General features: G+C 33.2%; 1 protein-coding gene across 3 annotated transcripts in view; it reads left to right on the top strand.

Annotated features, from left to right (window-relative positions):
- LOC142320562 (uncharacterized) overlaps nt 1-20,450 on the top strand; it is a 249,684-nt gene that overhangs the window by 202,858 nt on the left and 26,376 nt on the right. The window contains exon 8 of one of the 3 annotated variants that reach the window (XR_012755431.1): nt 17,142-17,211. The exons of 1 other annotated variant lie outside the window; for it this stretch is intronic. The gene's annotated coding sequence lies outside the window, so the exon portion shown is untranslated. Of the gene's footprint in view, nt 1-17,141; nt 17,216-20,450 lie in introns of all 3 variants that reach the window. One more of the 3 variants, XR_012755432.1, reaches the window with a different exon arrangement.

Raw genomic sequence — 20,450 nt, 5'->3', positions numbered from 1 at the left:
AATAATCTGTCCCTTTCTTTTTAATGCGCCAAAGTTTACAGGATATCTTTTTGGATATTGCAAATACTGCCAGGATTAAGAAAAAAAATTAGCCAAGAACGGGCTGTCATTTAGAAAAAAAATTTTCCATTACTCCGATTTATTTTTTAATGCATTTATATATTAATACATTTATTATATAATAATATATTACGTATTAATTTCTTACGATGTTTTTTATTACATAAATTAGGCAGTTCAGAATCATTATTATTTTTTTTTAACTCGACTAATAAAGGTAGCTTCTAATTTTTTGTTAAATACCTTCAGACTATTTATTTAAATACAACTAAGATGTATTCCTTTCTTTTTCCTGTTTAGTTTCCGGTAATTACCTTTCAGATAATACTTCAGAGGATGAATGAGGATGATATGTATGAATGTAAATGAAGTGTAGTTATCTACAGTCTCAGTTCGACCATTCCTGAGATGTGCGGTTAATTGAAACCCAACCACCAAAGAACACCGGTATCCACGATTTAGTATTCAAATCCGAGTAAAAATGTCTGACTAAATAAGATATATTAAGCAAATTTTTAAAGTTCTTTTTTGTTTAATCTCCGGGACCACCGTTAGGTATTGCTTCAGAGGATGAGATGAACGATTTGAAGCGTGTGTAAAAATGCCGTGCCTGAGCGGGATTCGAACCCGGGATCTCCGGATGAAAGGCCGAGACGCTATCACTTTAAGGTTCGAGCTGACCTTACGTAATCGTATTTAAATTATTTTACTTTTATTTATTTGTATACACATTGCGTACAAAACGTTCATACACCTGTCATATACGTGGAGTAATACGTAATCTACAGTAGTTGTTGGAAATGGTTTCCACGAACGTCCAGACATATCTGAACGCGTTTCTTCTACTTTTCGAAGAAAAATGAAGAAATACAACTTGTTTCTTATGAAATGGCTTTGATGAAATCATTAATGGCAGTGTGAAATCCCGGAGGTTTTTCTCATTAAACGTTTCATTTTGCATAACCTCAGAAGTAATATCCGGTGAGCTTACGTACCGAGAACGAGGTGCCCACAAGCCCTTAGAAATGTTTCAGTCTTAGAAAATTTCTTGCAGTAACATCATGGACAAGCTGTGCATTGCACCTATTTGTTGAATCCAAGTTTGTTTATTCTGGGAAGAATATCGGGCCGATTATTGTTCTCTTCTATCTCTATTTCTGTTTAGCCTCCGGAACTACCGTAAGATATTAATTCAGAGGAATTCTTCTGCTGGAAATTGCATTCCACAACCCAATCTTGTGGTCATATTGAGGAATTTTCATGTACGGTATGTAGGTTGTCGGCAGACAATAAACGTGAGTTCTGTGCGTGGACATATCCTGATAAATGGAACGATGCCTTATCGGTATGGAAAACGTAGTGCAAAATATCGCCAGAAATGTCCGCTAGAAACTGTTGAAACGGTTCACAGTATTAAATTCGTTTTCCACTGTCTCTGGCCGATAACTTTTGATATGGAATGAGACTAACTACTTATAATCTGCCTTGTGTGCGGTTACAACACCGATGTTTTTCTATTGATCCGACTTTCGCACGGGTTTCGTTGCATAATATCTGATGTGCCATACAGTTTTTTTTTAATCGAGTACTGATGGTCTACTACTTCGCTTCATACTTCTTTACCGATCCCGTTTCTTTAAATTTCTCGATTATCGCTCTTACAATATGTCGATTAAGAAGCAATTACTTGAAAATCTAACGGAAAACTGATCTTTCATTGCATGTGGGTACTAACAACGCTCATGGAAGACATATTCAGCGAATAATATTCTTTGTTCTAAAGTTAGTACCATTCGGAGTGCACATAGAAAGACGCGGTCTCAGTCCTTCAAAGGTGACGAACATACAATGAACAAAACACCACACACAACTCGTCTGAAGGTCGTCAGTCTGACTGGCTCGCGGAAGCAAACCGAGCTCAAACGCAGGATTACCAACCCCTGCAGAAAAAATTTGCAGCGCACGGAATAAATACCTCTGTATTGTCAGTACATAATGCAAGTATGTGAATTTATTGTTTTCTTTAATTCAATACTTATTATTTTATGCAATAGTCTACTTGTTAACCAGGTGTGCATTTTTTTTTTGCGAGGAAAGAATTATATTGGTATTCTTACTAGTTCATGACTAGTCTAATGTTGTCTGCGGTTTGTATAAAAGCTATTACACTATTGGTGAGTTAATATAATTTTTCTGCTTAATAGTATATGTGCATAGATATTTTACTAAAATCACTTTCAGTAGTAATAAGCCTCAAATGCAGTTTGATTATTTTTGTACGAACTTTTTTCTCTCAAGGCTTTTTTGTTTTAAATGCTACACGTTTCATTATTTTGTCACAATAAACTGTAATATTTTATACAAACGCATAAATCGTTGTCAATATACTTATTTTAATTTTAGCTATGTAATGTAAAAGTAGTATTTTAGTAGCCTATATATTCTCTAAATTATTAATATTTTTGATGATTCATGCTAAAATTTATTTTATATTTAAATTTTTGTTTAACGATAGATTTTTTAGCTAATATTTAAAAAAATAAAATAAAAAATATAGGACAGTGGTTTGTTTACATTGTCATCATTTTTATTGCTAAAAGAATTATCTGATTTATTACTGTGAAAAAGTATCAAATCTTAATGTTTTATAAGTGGTCATTTATATGTAAATTCTGTACAGAATCGTTTTTAATTTTTTCTAATGAAAAATAGCCTAACTTTGTGATCGTATATTTAGAATTTTTACTCTTGTATTATCGGTAAGTAGACTATTTATTTGCAAAATTTATATTTTTTTAAATTTAATGATTTTCTTACAAAAGCTGTAATTCGAGAAAAAAACGTGGGCTTCTTTATAATTATTTGTATAATAACTTTTTAATAAATTATTTATTTATTTATTCATAAGGTAGTAACAAATCCACTAAACCCGGAACCTCCGGGTTAAAATCAGGGTCGGTACCACTCCGCCACGAAGATCAAATTGAAAATAAATGTGTTTTATTAAATTTATTTTTTTTAATTTTATCTATCGATTAATTTAAACGTAATGAAAGTTTTGTTTCCCGTAAAAAAATTACTACGTATTTTGAATTAATTAACTAATTAATTTTTTAAATTACTTTAGACCTCAATTTAAAATAATTGGTATAAGCAAAAAGGCTAGTATTCAAGCCAAGATTTAGGAAATAATATATAAAAATTTGTTTCTTTTCTAATTTTCACTTTTATTTTATCGATTAATATCAAAAATTGCTAGGTAAATTGCTATCAAAAATATTAAAATTGTTAGGTATTGCTTCAGAGGATGAGATGAATGATTTGTAGCGTGTGTGAAAATACCCCATATTTGTGAAAAAATATTTACGTTTGTATATCTAGTCTAAGTATTAAGTATTTTACTTAATTGTGTAGTACATACTTAAGGTAACTACATTTTTAAAGAAATTTGATGGAAATAAATGTTAAGATTTATTATGAAACCTAGTATACATTACGCAATTTTGTATCCAAAGATTAGAATCCTGTGAAACGATAGAATGGTCTAAATCGTTAGAATAACTTGTTTTTCATTTGTCCTGTCGATTTAATGTCATATAATATCTTACGTTACAATGGTCAATAGAGCAGTTGAGTTTTTTTTTATCATTTTATGATGAAATTTAGTTCTAAATCTAACTAATGATTTGATCTTGATTTTTCTTGACATATATTAAATTACTGAATAACTTAGTTATTTTTATTCTTTTCTTATTTATTTAATAGGAAATATAAATGTATTTGAGGAAATTCTAAGTAAATAAATTGATAGATGAAAGACTGAGCTCTACCAGTCGCGACACGGCGGCCGGCGGTCGGTACTTACTTTCCTTTCTTTTTCCTGTTTAGCCTCCGGTAACTACCGTTTAGATAATTCTTCAGAGGATGATATGTATGAGTGTAAATGAAGTGTAGTCTTGTACATTCTCAGTTCGACCATTCCTGATATGTGTGGTTAATTGAAACCCGATCACCAAAGAACACCGGTATCCACGATCTAGTATTCAAATCCATGTAAAGGTCGGTACTTACTAAACTAATGTAATTTCACAACTTACGTAGAACAAATTTCGCTTCTACGGTCGGCAGACTGGTGTAGACGCGAGGCTTAATGCACCGAGTACCGAGTCAACCGGACGATCGAGTTCGAGACCCAGTTAGACCGATTTACTTTTTTACACTTTAAATATTATTATTCATTTATTTAATTCTACCGCTCACTTGTGACATTACAACATAGCAGTAGCTTATAGCATTTTTTTTTGTGTGGGAATACGATTTGCAAAGTTATTTTGCAGTTATTGTTATTTTTTAATTGTTAACAAATGAGCCTAAGAAAAATATAACCTAATTAGACGAAATCTCGAGGTACTTAGCTCTATAGCTTCACTCCCTTGACCTTTTAAATTGACAATTTAATGCCATCAATGTCCCGTATATAGTAGAAGTAATCTGACCAAGTGTGGTCAATATCGGTTCAGTAATTCTCGAGATATAAGGTGATTTAGAGGCCAACACCGTACACACGTGCGCGCGCGTACATACGAACATTAACATCCGAAACATTTTCATCCGGTTTTTTGAGTTCCATAGGTGTCAAAACGTCAAGATCCGGTGAAAACCGCATATTCCCAAATTGGACCGATTACAATGCTTTCCCTTCTAGAGCTGTAGCGCTAGACGGGAAAGTAAAAAGAGAATTAGGTTACTGGTCGATGATAACCAGAGGTATTTCATTTGGAAGTAGAAGGTATTATAAAAAATTAAACTTGTTATAGGTTTTTTGATATTATCAGCGTAAATTTTTATATTAACATATTTAGCGTTAAAGCATAAAAAATCAATAATTGCATGAAACCAGTCAAACGGCTGATATAGTTATATCAGTTATAATAAAATATATAGTTATAAAGTAGATTTTCTCTTGATGTTGCATAAATCACTGAGATTGTGCTAAACAATTCGATCCTGCTTCAAATGAACAAATTGATTTTTACCGTGGCTTTTTATTCGGATGTCCTGAATTCTCTTTCCTTCTGTCTGGTACCTCAAATAAATCTATGGAAGTCACTTTGCGTTCAATCGCCGAACATGTTCTTAGGATGGTTAAGACTAGAGGTGTTACAAAAATTAGCTCTACGTCATCGTTCGTCAAATGATCCGGCCTCTGCTCGATAAAACCCCATTTTACACCAACCTTAACCTTTCTGAACTGCTGATTCGTTAAAAATAGACTTGTGAATTATAGTTTGTATATACTGCGGTGGCGTGTCTGAGTGAGGAAGCTATATTTCGTAGTTGAGAGCAATTGATTCAGTAGTAAGTGGTCTTTTAGCTACTTATAGAGCCGGGCGACTTTAACATTTTATCAATGAAAATGAGTATCCATTTGCAGAGCGCTGCAGATACTAGATGAAATATTTATCTATTGATATAAATAAACGTTTAACGCTTATCTTCAAGTACAGAATGTTGAGAGTTCCACAGAATATAACTGAATCAGTTACTTTTCCACGTTTCCAGATTATTACCGTCTCCCGATCGAAATTTTATTATTAGGTTGCGATTGAATCTAAGAGATTTAAGAATGTTACAGGCATCTAGTATGCTCATTACGAGAACAAGGCCTATGGCTTCTTACGGGGTCCAATTCTATAAAACTCTGAAAGATATCTGGAGACTTACTGAATATCATGCGAATCAACCAATTCTATTTATTTAATTCACTTGTTTCGAAATAGTTTTGAATTTGAAATCACTTTTATTGTAAACAGTTTTCATAATTTAAATATCATTAATATTACTTAATGATTGTATTTATTGATTTCCATCTTGATGAATTATTTGTGTCCAGTGGATTAGATTCTAGTTTCTTCAATGTATTATTCAGACAGAGAGAGACATTCGTGTACTTTATATATATATACATGTGTAGTGTGTATTTCTGAACAGGGTATTTTCTATAACGTTTGCCTTAAGCGAGTTTTAATAATTTGCTTTTGAGAATTTTACTTTATAAAACTACCGAAATTCTCGTAATTAAAGAAAGTTAAAAATTCTTGTAGATCCGTTAACGTTTGGTACGTTGCACAGACTTCCAACAACGACACCTCCTGGAGCTGTTATGTTTAATTGCGCGTCCGGCTCCGGCATAGGTGTATATAAAAGCAAAAAAAAACAAACGTGTTTTTTGGTGAATCTAGTCAAAAATTCTTTTGTTGTAGACTACGTACGTCGATTGTTGAAAAATCGCTTTACCGAGGATGTTCATTAGAAATCAGTTGAAAAGATGTTTTTTATCAACCCATCATTTGTAATTTCTATCAATCGTTCGTTATAAATTTACGCTTCATTTCTTTCGTTAAATTAGATATAACCTTTGCTTAGAAATGTGTGGAGAATAATTGCGATTGATGTAGACCTTTCATAAAAAATAGAATACTCGATTAGGTTTTACGTATTTACGCACCCACTAAACTACATCAGTGTAAGGATAGGTCACTTCTACAAGTTCTTGCGCTTGATCCAGCCTGTTATACGTTCAATCAAAACCCTCAGTACATTACCGGGGAGGGAATGATCAACAATAAGGAAAAGGGATGAAAAAGGGTTCTATCTATAGAGAAATTGCCAAACAAGACAATCGACCCCCACCAACCAATGGAGTCTTAATGGCTTAAAAGTGGACTATCTCATCTACATTTCTTCAATCGTAGGTTATCTTTACCCACAATGAAAGCGCTCTACTAATAAACGATTTTATGTTGACCGGTTCAAATATGTGATGCAGCAAATTGAGTTCAAAAAGTTCCAAGATCCATCCGTACGAGTTCAGGCTTTTGTGACATATGGAAGTATCCAGCTGTACCATATCAACAGAAGAGTTCTCCGTTCATCTACGTTCTTCGTTTGTTCTTAAATTTTGAAATCTTTACTGAAGTTTACATTCACAATTACCTGCTTCAAGCAGCTGTTATAATTTTTGTCTTTACTGGTCTTTTACGGTTTAGCCTCTATCTTTTCTAGGCTATTGGATGATTATCACTATTACTGAGACCAGTTTTTATTTTATGAGTAATCCGTTAATCTTAGTTTACTTAAATTTGGCACCTACTACTACTACTACTCTTTTAGGTAGATTTCATAGATTTCAAAGCTACCTATTGTAATTGGTACCATGATTCGACTTCCGGAAAATTTCGACATATCTTCTCGCTTCACATCCCCCAGACCCCAAAACCACCGTCAGCTCTGAAGTTTATATATATATATATTTCACTTTCTTGTGGATACCATAATAGCCATAATTTTGCGCCAATCACTCTCAAATTTTTTCGGGGGTGGAAATTGGGTGACTTTTTCGAAAAAACAAAATATCGCTATAACCTTCTTATTAAGTAAAATATCGAATTCGATTAAAGTTTCTGCTATTCTTTGGATAAGGGCCTAAAACTTATCTAAGTAAAGTTTTTTGATATCACCAACCATTGACACAGGGAGTGGAAAAAATGGGGTTTCGAAGACAAAAAAATTATACCTCCTTTAATAGGCACAGTATTGAATTGCTTTAAAGTGCTCGTTAGTCCTTTAAACATTACCTAAAACTTTTGTCTGAAACATTTTTTGATATGACCAACCCTTACAGCAAGGGATGACCAAAATCTTGCTGGAATTGTAAGATGGGTCTTGTCGGTCTTGTCGTATGCTAAACATATGAAACTTTTTTTCACATGCAACTATTATCGTATTCAATAAATTTGAAGTTTTTCTTAACCTTTGGAAATCTTTTTTATCTCCTACTTAGCACCGGTGAAATCTACCTTCACCTTCCAGCGTGCCGAAAGGGATTTTTTTTTGTTTAGCCTCCGGAACCACCGTAAGGTATTACTTCAGAGGATGATGAGGATTGTATGTATGAATATAAAGGAAGTGTAGTCTTGTACTGTAGTACCATTGTCCACTACAGTACACTCCTGAGTGGTAATCTATTTCTTTTTTTTTTACTATATTTTTCCACGCGTTTATCTTCTCCGATTAAAATAACGGAGGATTTAAAAACTTCGTTTCGAACATTATATCAACCCGTTTAACTGTTTACGTCCTCTTTAATATAGTTTTAGGAGTTATTATGTAAATCTTATTTGATTTCTAGTACATGTTTTAGTATGAAGTTGTTTTTTATTATTTTTACTTCTTTCGTATCTTCTTTTGCTGCTTTTTATTTTATGTTTTTATTTATCAAATTTTGTTTCTTAAAATTTGTACACTTTCCCGTTTTCCTTATTATTTGTACATTTTACTATTAATATTTATCTCATTTTAATATCGGTATTTACCTAAGTTCTTATAATCTGCCTTACTTTCTTCTTTTGTTAAATTTCTCTTCTTTTTCTACAGTATCTGCTTTTTTAGCATTTTCAACGAAATTCTGAAGGCCTAATTACTTGTATATTTTTTGACCTCGGTCAAAATTATAATTTTCTGTTGTTTCCCTTCCCTTACATTGGTATCTAATCTCTTTATTACTATTAGATTTTTATCACCCCCCAATTGTACAATATGTTTCTTCATTTATATTTTCTATTTTATCATTCTCTGTTGAAGTATGCATACGAGTGTAGAGTAAATGACCACGGGCCGGTAAGTTACCAGCCGTTTTTCCGTAAGGAATTTGAAGCCTCATCATTGTGCCAGACGTATTTTCAAGTTCGTAATCGATCGATATTAAAGTATCTTCTTTGGAAGGCGAATTTTAATCACCTGATTGATGCGATCCACCCATTACGTGAAAGCTTACGTTTACAGGTCAGGAACTATTAATACGTTAATTTTTGACTGAATCTGTAGTTGCTGTCGACTGTTTTTATTCCTCACTCATTCCATCTTTTTGGGTAATTTTGAGGTATACCTGCAAAAATATCTCTAAACTGTAGATTCCACTTCATTACCCTCGATTTTGGTTGTACTATAATGTTATACAGTGTGAGCAACGTAAAACCGAACCCCTTAACGTAACCGCTGTAGAATCGGTAGGTTATGTTGAAATGAAATTTCATGAATAATATGATAAATTAAATAAGAAAAACATAAAACGTAGTTTAAACGTTGCATTTATTTTCCGTATTGTTACAAAAGATGTTCAAAATAACCACCCTGGGCATCGATGCACTTTTGTGTTCGAATGATCATATTGTGAGTCGTCTGACACAAAACGTTATCCATTGCGTTGATTTTTCGTTGATTGTTCACCTTCAGTTCATCCATGTTGTGGGGATTAGATGCATAAACTCTCTCCTTTAAATAGCCCCAAAGGAAAAAGTCGCAAGTAGACAACTCTATTTGTCCACTAACAATGTTTTCGAGAAGTCAGTTGCAATAATCAAGTCGTTTCGGTTCGTCTGCCTCCTTCAGCTGTTGCACAGTTATAACGCGGTACGGTTTCAATTTTAATTCATGAAGAAATTTACGACAAGATGTGTATTTAACACCAGATTGTTGCAATAACTTGCGCAATGATTTTTTTGGACTGGCAGTAATTCTCCTTTCAATACCGGCAATGGCCTGTGGAGTCCTAACGGAAGGTTGCCTATTTCTTTTTGCATTTGAAACCGAACCTGTTGTACGCCTTTTTTAATTAAATCGTGTATGCTACTCTTCGCTGGGATACCGGCATTCGGAAATTTTTCTACGAATACTCGACGTGATTCTTCAAACGATCCAGAACGAATACAGACCTCAATTGTATCTATCCTCTTCTAGATTGAATAGGGAATTTTACCCAAACTCACTGTACTCACAATTCTGGGCTGCAACAAAACGCATACTCTACTGACACGTAACCGCCTGACAAACGGCAGCAACAATCAGTAGTAACATATACATCTACTAGTCGCGCTAGTTGAGTGAGAGTCTTTCATAAATAGTGTTGGGTAGCGGTTTCATTATGGGTTCGGTTTTATGTTGCTCACCCTGTAGAATTCTGTAGGAACGCTCAATACTTCGTAAAATTTTCTTTTTTTTGTCTCTCCTGACATATTCAGTCATCTAACGTTACCACAAACACGTCCTAACAGGATATTATTGATATCATGATTACCTACTAGTATAAGAAATTGTCCTTCGAAAATTGAAAGGTAAAATTTTTTAACAGATTTGCTGATCAGCGCTAATTTCACAACATATCTTGGGATGATATCGTTTCTTTCGAAAGAGAAACCTCAGCATCGTATTTCACAAAGATCTGCTGAGCCTCGAAATATTGGTCTGAAATATCAGACCTCTCTCTCTCTCATTTTCTGTTTAGCGTTCGGAACTATTGTAAGGTATTACTTCAGAGGATGAATGAGGCCTCAGGTCGACGATTCCTGAGATGTATGGTTAATTGAAGCCCGACCACCAAAGAACACCGGTATCCACGATCTAGTATTCAAATTCGTATAAAAGTAATTGCCTTTAATAGGATTTGAACCTTACGATCACTGATCTCTATATAACTGGATAGGGGATCCTTATGGAGTAAAATACAATTAAGTGTTCAATACTGAGTATACTCCAGCGCCGCACAATGAGCGCCTGGGAACTAAATAAAACCATTGTACGCTAGCGCGACTGTAATCGAGATGATAGGAATGTCTATTTTACTCAAGTCAGATAACCAAAAGAACGGTCATTTTCGCAACGCAAGCAGAAATTTACGAACAGTTGTAGAAAATTTATATAGAGATCAGATATATAGTTATATATAGAGATCATTGTTCAAAATACAAAATCAGAACACCTCTATTGCATCTTTTTAAAATGTGGTTTTATCCCTACTGTTACACTTACCCTGGCGATTGCGCCGTTTCAGTTCATTTAATTCTACCACTCATTTACTAGTGGCGCTAGTTTATGTTTCAAATTTTAGCAATTCTAATACGCAAGATAGGAGCTCACTAGGTGCATTAGGAATAACGAGGTCGCAAATCTGTTTCTGAGGCACAGTAGCCGTTTTTTGGCACGGAACATTTGGTCCCCATTCGGTCTCTAGGGCGACCGAATGGGGTGGTGGCGGGAGAGATGCCAGCTAACCAATGGGATCCTATATTCAATTATATAGAGATCAGTGCTTAGAACTCTCGACTTCGAAGTCAGCTGATTTTCTTTGACGACTTCACCAACCCGGTGGGTTTGAAATATCAGACCGTTATCAGAGGTAAAAAATCGTCTGTGAACGTTTTGGAGATGAAATAGTCTGTTCACATCAATATAATCTTAAAATTACTCTTAGCCATATCATCATTATTATCGAATTTATTTAATGGTACTTACAGACTAAACAATGAGGGAATTAACCAGATCCATTATTCTCAAATTAATATGATTTAATAAACCGATAAGCTTTATCCATGGTTAATTGTAACCCTAACATCCTGTAGATTCCATATACGATGTCCACGAAAGCTTGTCTCTTCCAGAACAGTGTCAAAATTTACAAATCCTATTCAAGGCTTTCGTGTTGTCATTAAAAATCATAACTGAGGGTCATTTAAAATTTTTGGCATTTATTCTGTATTAGTGAAAAATTAAATGCAAAGAACATATTTCCGAATGAAATGAGAAATCAGCGTAGGGATCAAGTTGAATTTAGTAGTGGTGACAGTCCAATTTTTGAGTTTATTTCTTCAAGTATGAGGAATTTCTTTCCCCCTTACAAAGAACAATATTGGAAGTTTCGTTAATATCCATTCATCATTTATCTCTCTCTCTCCTCCACATACACACACTTTCACAAGAAATGTGTAAACATTACAGTTTAATACTTTTTCTTTTCTGTCTAGCCTCCGGAACCACCGTAAGGTATTACTTCGGAGGATGAATAAAGATGATATGTATAATTGTAAATGAAGTGTACTCTTGTACATTATCAGGTCGACCATTCCTGAGATGGGCGGTTAATTGAAACCCAGCTATCAAAGAATATATAGTTTAATACTAAAATTACTAAGTCACAGAGACAACGGCCAAACGTATATGTACATAAGCATATAACAAATATATATATATATATATATATATATATATATATACTACGTACATAAATATGTAAACATCAAAGTCGACGTGATAATATGAATAAGTCGTAGAAACTACGGCCAAATGCAGCTAATGTATATTTATATATGGTTTATTTCGCCATTTATTAGCAGAATATGAACTTTTGAACTTTTAAATGTTACAGAATAATAAACTCTGTATAATTTAATAGGCTTACGTGATATAATAAAATAATTTACGCATAAAACAGCCTTAAGTTATGTATACGGTGACCTTTTATGGTTAGGCTAATATTATTGCAATGTATATTTACATTGCCGAGCGGTTCAAGATAATAGATTCTAATTAAATCACCTTTTAGCCTTAATCATTCCTGCTTATTATAATGTTGTTACTAGTTTACTGTCGACCAATCTGTGTCTATAATATTAGATATGTTATTATGGGAGGGAGCTTTAAGGTGTTTCAGATTACCTAACGTGTTGGTCAGTGTTTGGCATTTACTTATGCGCAGGCTAAATTTTTGATAGCAAACGATCAATCTCCATAATATTTATAACAAATTTTATCGGAAACTTTTGGGAATCTTAAATAAAAGATTCAACACGTACTCTCAATCAAAGAGTTTACGTGTGAATACAGTCAAGATGGATCTTAACGCGAAAAAGTTGTTCAAGGACAATGAATCAAGATTAAAAAAGCTTTCGTAAGAAGCAGTTCTTGATGTTTTGAACGAGGATAATTTTACCCTCTCTGTGGATAACCGATATTTATAATCTAATGCATTTAAATCGTATATATATATCGGAGAGGCGAGGAGATTTGTCAGGGATTCAACGTTTTGTGCTTCACTCATTCCCACCATTACAAGTGGAGAATATATAAGATTACAATAAAGTTCAATTAATAAAAATGAGTAGATAACTCGTACAATGAAATAATTACAACTGATAATTATCACTTATCAATAACTCAGTAGCACACGAATTACAATATAAGATTAATTCAATTTAGAATTCAAATAATATTAAAACAACTTGCGATAGACCGAGGCTCAGGGAAATAACGAATTCGCGACCACCAGGACGTCTGTTCGATCTGGGTTCCAAAGCAAGACTACCCTTTCTTCATATTCTCAAATAATATACCTACTGCATATTTCCTTTTCCTTATTAATTTTATGATACCCCTATCGTCCTGGGATCCCGACTACGTTGACAACCATGTGCCTACCTAGGCCTAAGCCTAACGCAATAAAACAATTTAAACCTTATTTTACAAAATATTACTAGTAATAGTACATTTCTTAAAACTACTAAAAATACAGATATTCTAAAGAATATTCTCATCGTTTTGTCGGAAGATACTCCACTGTACTTTATTCTCCGACATATATATATATTAAAAAAAACAAAACAATAAGAATGTAAAAAGTAAAAAAAATATTGAATATGTTTTGAAACTTTGAACATGGGCCGCATTTTTTTTTGGTAAACTTGTTTTTGTGATTTCGTACTTCAGAAATAATTTTAGAAAATATTTCTTAGCACAAGTGTAAAAAAAAATATTGAATTCCCATAGGAAACAAGTTTGGTGTTTTGATGATCGATGGTCCTTTCTGTGTATCGATAAAACACGACATTGATTGAATAGATAGTATACGACATTCATATATCTATTGAATTGGGTCAATCGACGAGTTGCGTTACGGTTCATTAAAATCAAAACAACTGTAAAAGTTTGAATGAAACGTCTTAACGGCTAATTGATGAAATCTAAATCCACTCTCATCTGAATGACGATTTTCTTATAAATATTCCGGAAGTCTCCAGACATCGCATATAGATTTTTGGATTCAGGGCCTCCATAGCCAGCCGTGTTTATTGTTCGTGACGTTTAAGTGTGGTGCAGTTTTGTAGAAACTCAGTCCGACCGTATCGGAGATGTGTGATTAATTGAAACCCAACCACCAAAGAAGCCACGATCCAGAAACCTGTACCATGATCTAGTATTCAGATCCGAATAAAAGCAACTATTTTTATTAAAATTCGAACCTGAGAACTTTCGACTTCGAAATCGCCTGATTTATGACGATGAGTTTTACTACTAGACCAACCCGGCGGGTTAATACTTCTACAAGCATTAACCCAACCCGGCGGGTTAACGAATACATACGTATGTTTAATTAGAATTACTCTGGTATACTAATGGAGTAGGAATAATTGTACATAATTTTACACATTTCTTCGATTTTTAGTGAGGGATAGGATTATACTTGATTTACGAGGTTGATTAAAACGTAAAATTGTGTTACTAGTGTTGTAAAACTGTCGAAATATTAATGCTAGCAAATTAAATAATATGTTATTTTATTCTTTTGTAGATTATCAGCTGGTAAATAAGTTTTTTTTCGTTTAAGCTCCGGGAGCGCAGTTAGGTATCGCCATGCCTAACCGGAATTCGAACCCGGGACCTCCGGATGAAAGGTTCGAATTCCGGTCAGGCATGTCATTTTTCACACACGCTACAATCATTCATCTCATTCTTTGAAGCAATACCTAACTGTGGTCCCGGAGAGGACCACAAAAAAAATGAATAAGTTATAAGTTATGGGTAAATAAGTTATGAATTAAAATGTCGACTAAAATAAATGAAATTTTAATTTGAATTTTAAATTTAGAACATTTGAAATTTTGTCTTGCCATCGCATGTGATTAACATCATGCAGAATTAATTCTTTTTTTTTAACCTCCGGGACCACCGTTAGGTATTGCTTCAGAGGATGAGATGAATAATCTTTAGCGTGTGTGAAAATGCCATGCCTAACCGGGATTCGAACCCGGGACCTCCGGATGAAAGACCGAGACGCTACCACTCGCGCCACGGAGGCCGGCATGCATAATTACTTGATTAATTGAAACTTAACGATTTTATGATGTTATTTCAACATTTTGCATACACCTATATTTATAGGATTTTTCTTCAACGTTAATCTTTGCTAGTTTCTTCGCTCTCTACATCGTCGGGATATTTGCTTATCCGACCGCACTATTATGTGAAAGGTGTCCTGGACGATGACTGATAAACGCGTAAATTAAACTCAAATAACATAAATGTAAGGTTCATGAGGAGAATCAAAGAGGGTTTAAAAATTATTTGTTTGAAAAATGAGATTATTAGACGAGAAATGAAGGGTAATCCGTGAATGATATTCTAATGACTTATTGGAGTAACTGGAGATTGATCACTTGAGAAGGATAGAAGATTGTCGATTACCTGAGATTTGTATATATAAATATATAAAACGCGGTGAGAAAGACGAGTGGAGTTCTGAGGATGAGGTGGGCGGAACAGGTCGGTAGACCTGATCTCTGAATACAAAGAGGACAATAAGAAAAAGAAGTTTGTATTACATGTGATATGATACGTCGACAATATTCAGTCTTGTGGTAGCCTGTAAGCGAAACTAAGGTCAGGGTACTTCGTTAGCTGTAATCTTATCATTCGTGTGTTTTAATGCGGTTTTTTGTTCGAATCACGTTTTTACTTCCTAACGCCATCAAATGTGAACTATGTAAGGTAACAGAGTTATATAGATAGCAAAAATCAGGTTACCGAGCCAGGAATTGTGGAGTCGGTGATCGACTTCATTTCCATCCTATGAGCGTGCACTGACGTATACGTAATTATAACAGCAATGCGTAAACTGTATAAAACATAATTATAAATTTTTGTTACTCCATGGTATAATTATTTACTTTCTGTTATTGATTACTCAGACACGATTTTTAGACTAAGTTATTTTTACCTCCCCCTCAATGAAAACCATAATTTTAGGACGTATATTGTTAGGTTTATCGGGCCGTGAAATAAAGAAAGGAACTAGTCGGTAAATTTGAAGTTGTAAGTGGTTTTGAGATCCTTTTATAGGTCACTAGTTTCCATCCATTCGTTGAGTAGTCAGAAACAAAACATTCTACACATACATTTTTATATTGTGCTTTGCAATTTGTAGGATTCGTGCTAAATTTTGGTTACGTTGTTTGGTCACGTGGCTCATCCGGTGATATTTTATTACTGGTTATAATCTTATAATCACATTGTAGACTAAAGTTTTTCTCAGAAAAGTTTATTTTTGATTCACAAAATGTAATTTCACATCACATATCATAGTTTTCAACAAAATCTACGAAGTTGTCAAAATCAACAAATTAAAGACGCTAATAGTATGTAATCTTTGAATATATTTCTTTTCCACGTCAAAACCGGGGTCAGCTATAACAATCTCGCCACTCGGAACAATAGTTTTGCAGACGAAAAAGTTGAAGACAAAATTCAGTTTCGAAAATATATTCTGGAAGAATATTTCGTAAATAAAAAGTCCAAATTTGTTTCTCAATAGCCTTTAACATGTTGTTTATGTCTGTAATTTTTCTTATGGTCATTATTATTATTTTTTATGTTTATTTAATAAGCTATTATTAATTCGTAATACACTGATTTATTGTAATTTTATTCATTCACTTTCAAATTGTATAGATTTGATTATGATAAAAATTCTATTTGTGTTTTCCAGAGTAGTATTTTGGTTAAGGGAAGGATTTCGAGGAAATCAGGCTCTATCCTGATCTAACCAAATCGGGTTTGCATACCGAGTATCTAGTCAAATTAATTAACAATATTACTCTTGTTTATGTTTTGATTTTACGTCCTGAGAGAATAATTAATACTACAGTTAGAACAAATTATAGCTGAAGGAGTGGGTATAATAATAATTAAATCTTAGATTTTAGTTGAAGGAAGAGCCAATTTTTGAAATACTTCAAGTTTTCTATGTGTAAGTTCACACGCTCGCGCACTTACGTTGTTGTTATTATTAATTAAGTTATTTATAACACTGTTGTAAATTTTAATTGTTAAATAACTGATTATTATTTTTGAAGTATTTTTACATCTTTGTACGAAGTAAAGGAATTATTGTGATCGCGAAAAATGTTTGTTTTCAGATTTCAACGGAAATATCCTGTTTGACCAACCCTGAATCCATTTTGACTAGTTTCGGCGTGACGTCTTTACGTACGTATGTGTCTCGCATAACTAAAAAACGATTAGCCGTAGGATGTTGAAATTTTGAATTTAGGATTGTTGTAACATCTAGTTCTGTACCTTACCTTTTGATTTCAATTGACTGGACCAAAAGTGTCCAAAAAAGCCCAAAATCCAAAAAAATTGGATTTTGGACTTTTTCTTAACTGCAGTAATAAGCCCTCATTGTGTGCTTTTCAACGACATATCATAAGTGGTACTTATTTTCATTGGTTCCAGAGTTATAGCCAAATAAAATTTTAATTAATGAAATGGTTGGATCTTACAAGGGGAAGGCACATCGGTTCAAATCCGACTTCATCTCTTTTTTCACTTTTTTTAATTTAAACATATTGATTTATTAATAATAATTACCTTTTATTGAAAAAAACATTTACAATAATTCAATAATAACAATAAAAAAAAAAAAAAATGAAAAAAATATCAGAAGTTATTAATGAAATAACATTTTATGTACTTTTCATTTAAAAAAAAATGTGCACATGTAATTTAATAGGTGTTCAAGGAAGTCATGTAGTGTCCACATCAGTTTTTTGCCCTTAAAGTTACAAGTTCTCAACTTCAATAATGCTAAAACCAGTTAAGTAATTAGTCTCCATAGCTCGTAATTTTATAGTATCATATTATTTCTTATGAGTATTTTATTCTTTATTTTTTTTTGTCTTCAGTCATTTGACTGGTTTGATGCAGCTCTCCAAGATTCTCTATCTAGTGCTATTCTTTATCAATAGATTAAATCTTTATGTTTACGCTTCGAACGGTTTACTCCTTACACACATACACATTATGCAGACAAATAACTAGGTTATTATTTATTTACTATTATTTTTTTTTCTAGTCTTTACACTATTAAGTACAATTTTATCCAAAAATTTTGGATTTAATTATCAGGCAATTCAAAAGGAAAGTTTAATATCCTCGTAAACTCCCTCTTAAACAAAAACTCGAGCTAGAAATTATCATCATCATCATTTGGTTATCTGTCCTTAGTCAGGTACTTTGCACCAAGTCCTCTTCATTCTTATCCACTATATAATAATCCCTGATAACTCCCATTTACTTGTAGATCGTGTATCGTTTTTAATCTTTTTCGGTCTCTTCCTTGCTAAGGAGCAAGGAAGGATGATCGGTAGCCTTCTACCGATCATCCTGTTGGTAACGTTTTAATCAATTTGTCTCTCTATGATACGTTTCAGCTGTTATTAGATTTCCTATTCTGATTAGGTTTCTATCGTCATCCGCTCTTTTCGTTATTTATTTCTTTATTATTTCGCTGTTCGTCTATCTATTCCTCTTCAATACCTCTTCCTACATATCGAAGTTTCAGATACTTCCAGGATTTACTTTTCCCTTTTTCGTAGAGTCCATGTTTCACACTGTAGGACTACATTCCAAATTTAATACTTCGTAGGACCCTTCCTCAAGTTTTTTTCATCCTATTACAAAACTGCTTTTTCTATTAAAGTCTTTCTTAAACATTGCTTTTCTAAGTTTTATTTTCACTTTTTTCTGTTAACATCGAACATGTATTGTACTTGTTTAATTCTTCTTTCTTTGTTTTTATTTTTTTCGATTTACATGCTTATGTTCTGAAAACCATCCGACTGATTTTTTGTTGTATATCTGTTAATTTAATTGCTGGTAATTCACAATTTACACTAACTTTTTTCATAAGTTTATTTTTACATTAAGATAAATTAACCCGTTAATGGATTTTTACATTAACTGTCGACTGATTATTTGTTACTCATTCATAAATATGAGTAAACACTCATATAAATGTCAACGACACTTATATGTATGAGTGATTAATCATACATGTATATTATGACTAGTCTTTTTGTTTTAAGTTTCGTGTAACCGATTTGTTTTCTTTCTTTCAAAGAATGTAAGTGAAGGCGTCTATTTATTTGTACATTAGAAATTTCATCAACGGAAATTTAAAGACTTATTTCATTGCTCTAAGTTAACAGTTACCTAAATTTGTGGGTGGTGTGTATCTTTTATATCTCACAATCAATGTAATGCAGTTTAGTTAAGTAATGTAATGTGTCATTTTTTTCATTAAAATGACAACATTACTTAACAAACTGCATTAAAAAACGAACTGTCACTTTTTTCATTAAAATGATTCGTCATTTTAATACTTCCACTGTTCGGTAGAGTACACTACTTTATTGAAAATTTGGTTAACGTAACTACATTTTTGTATATAAATTTGTGTTTACTTTTTGTAGGAATATACAACGTAAACCATAATATAGTTTCCCATGAAGAACGCAACTTTTGAGTGCATAATAACATACAAATTTATTGATGAAAACTCTCTTAACATATTGGTGTAGCGTTTGCCGTTCACTGTTAATGCATTTCCGGAGCCATCTTCGAAGAAGTATGGCCCAATTACGCCCTCAGCCCAATTGCTACACCACACAGTTACTCGTTGCAGATTTAATGACTTCTCCATAATTACTAGAGGGTTTGTAGAGCCCCAAATCCTGCAATTCTGTTTTTTCACGAACCCGTTCAACAGAAAGTGCGCCTCATCACTGAACATTACTTTCATGATGAAATTGTTGTCCACTTTTTGTTTTGAAAGCACCCAATCGGCAAATGCTCGGCGCTTTTCGTGATCGGTTGGCTTCAATTTTTGTGTCAGTTGGATTTTATAGACCCAGTGGTTCAGATCTTCTTTCAGAATTCGTTACATGCTGGTTCAGGAAATATTCAGTTTTTGTGAACGTCAGCGAATAAATTTTACCGGACTTACAGCAACATTATTACTCACGATTACGATATTTTCCGCAGAACGACTAACACGAGGACGTCCTTAGCGTTTAATATTCACAACCGAACCGGTTTTCTCAAATTTAGTTATCAGTCTCGTCACAGTCGATTTATTCGGTGCATTACGTTGATCAAACATTCCACGGAGTTCGCAAACAGTCTCTGCACAACATTCATCACATTTGAAGTAAGTTTTCACTATGATAACACGCTATTCCGTCCCGTTACGTTGAAATCAAAATAAAAGCTAACATCAGAAAAATCATAATGAATAATAAACATCTATTTCTAAACTAGTAAAGTCAAAATTAGTTAAAAAATGCAAGAAAAAAACAAAATATTTTATTACATATAAAAATAAACAATGATTTTTATCTTGGAAGAGAAAATCTATTGTATACAAAGGCTGTTTGTTATGTTTA

The sequence above is a fragment of the Lycorma delicatula genome, chromosome 2 (genome assembly GCF_047948215.1).
Source record: "Lycorma delicatula isolate Av1 chromosome 2, ASM4794821v1, whole genome shotgun sequence".
Classification (NCBI taxonomy): Eukaryota; Metazoa; Arthropoda; class Insecta; order Hemiptera; family Fulgoridae; genus Lycorma; species Lycorma delicatula.
Note: the sequence above shows the minus strand (reverse complement) of the source record. Positions and strands in the feature narration are given on the sequence as shown.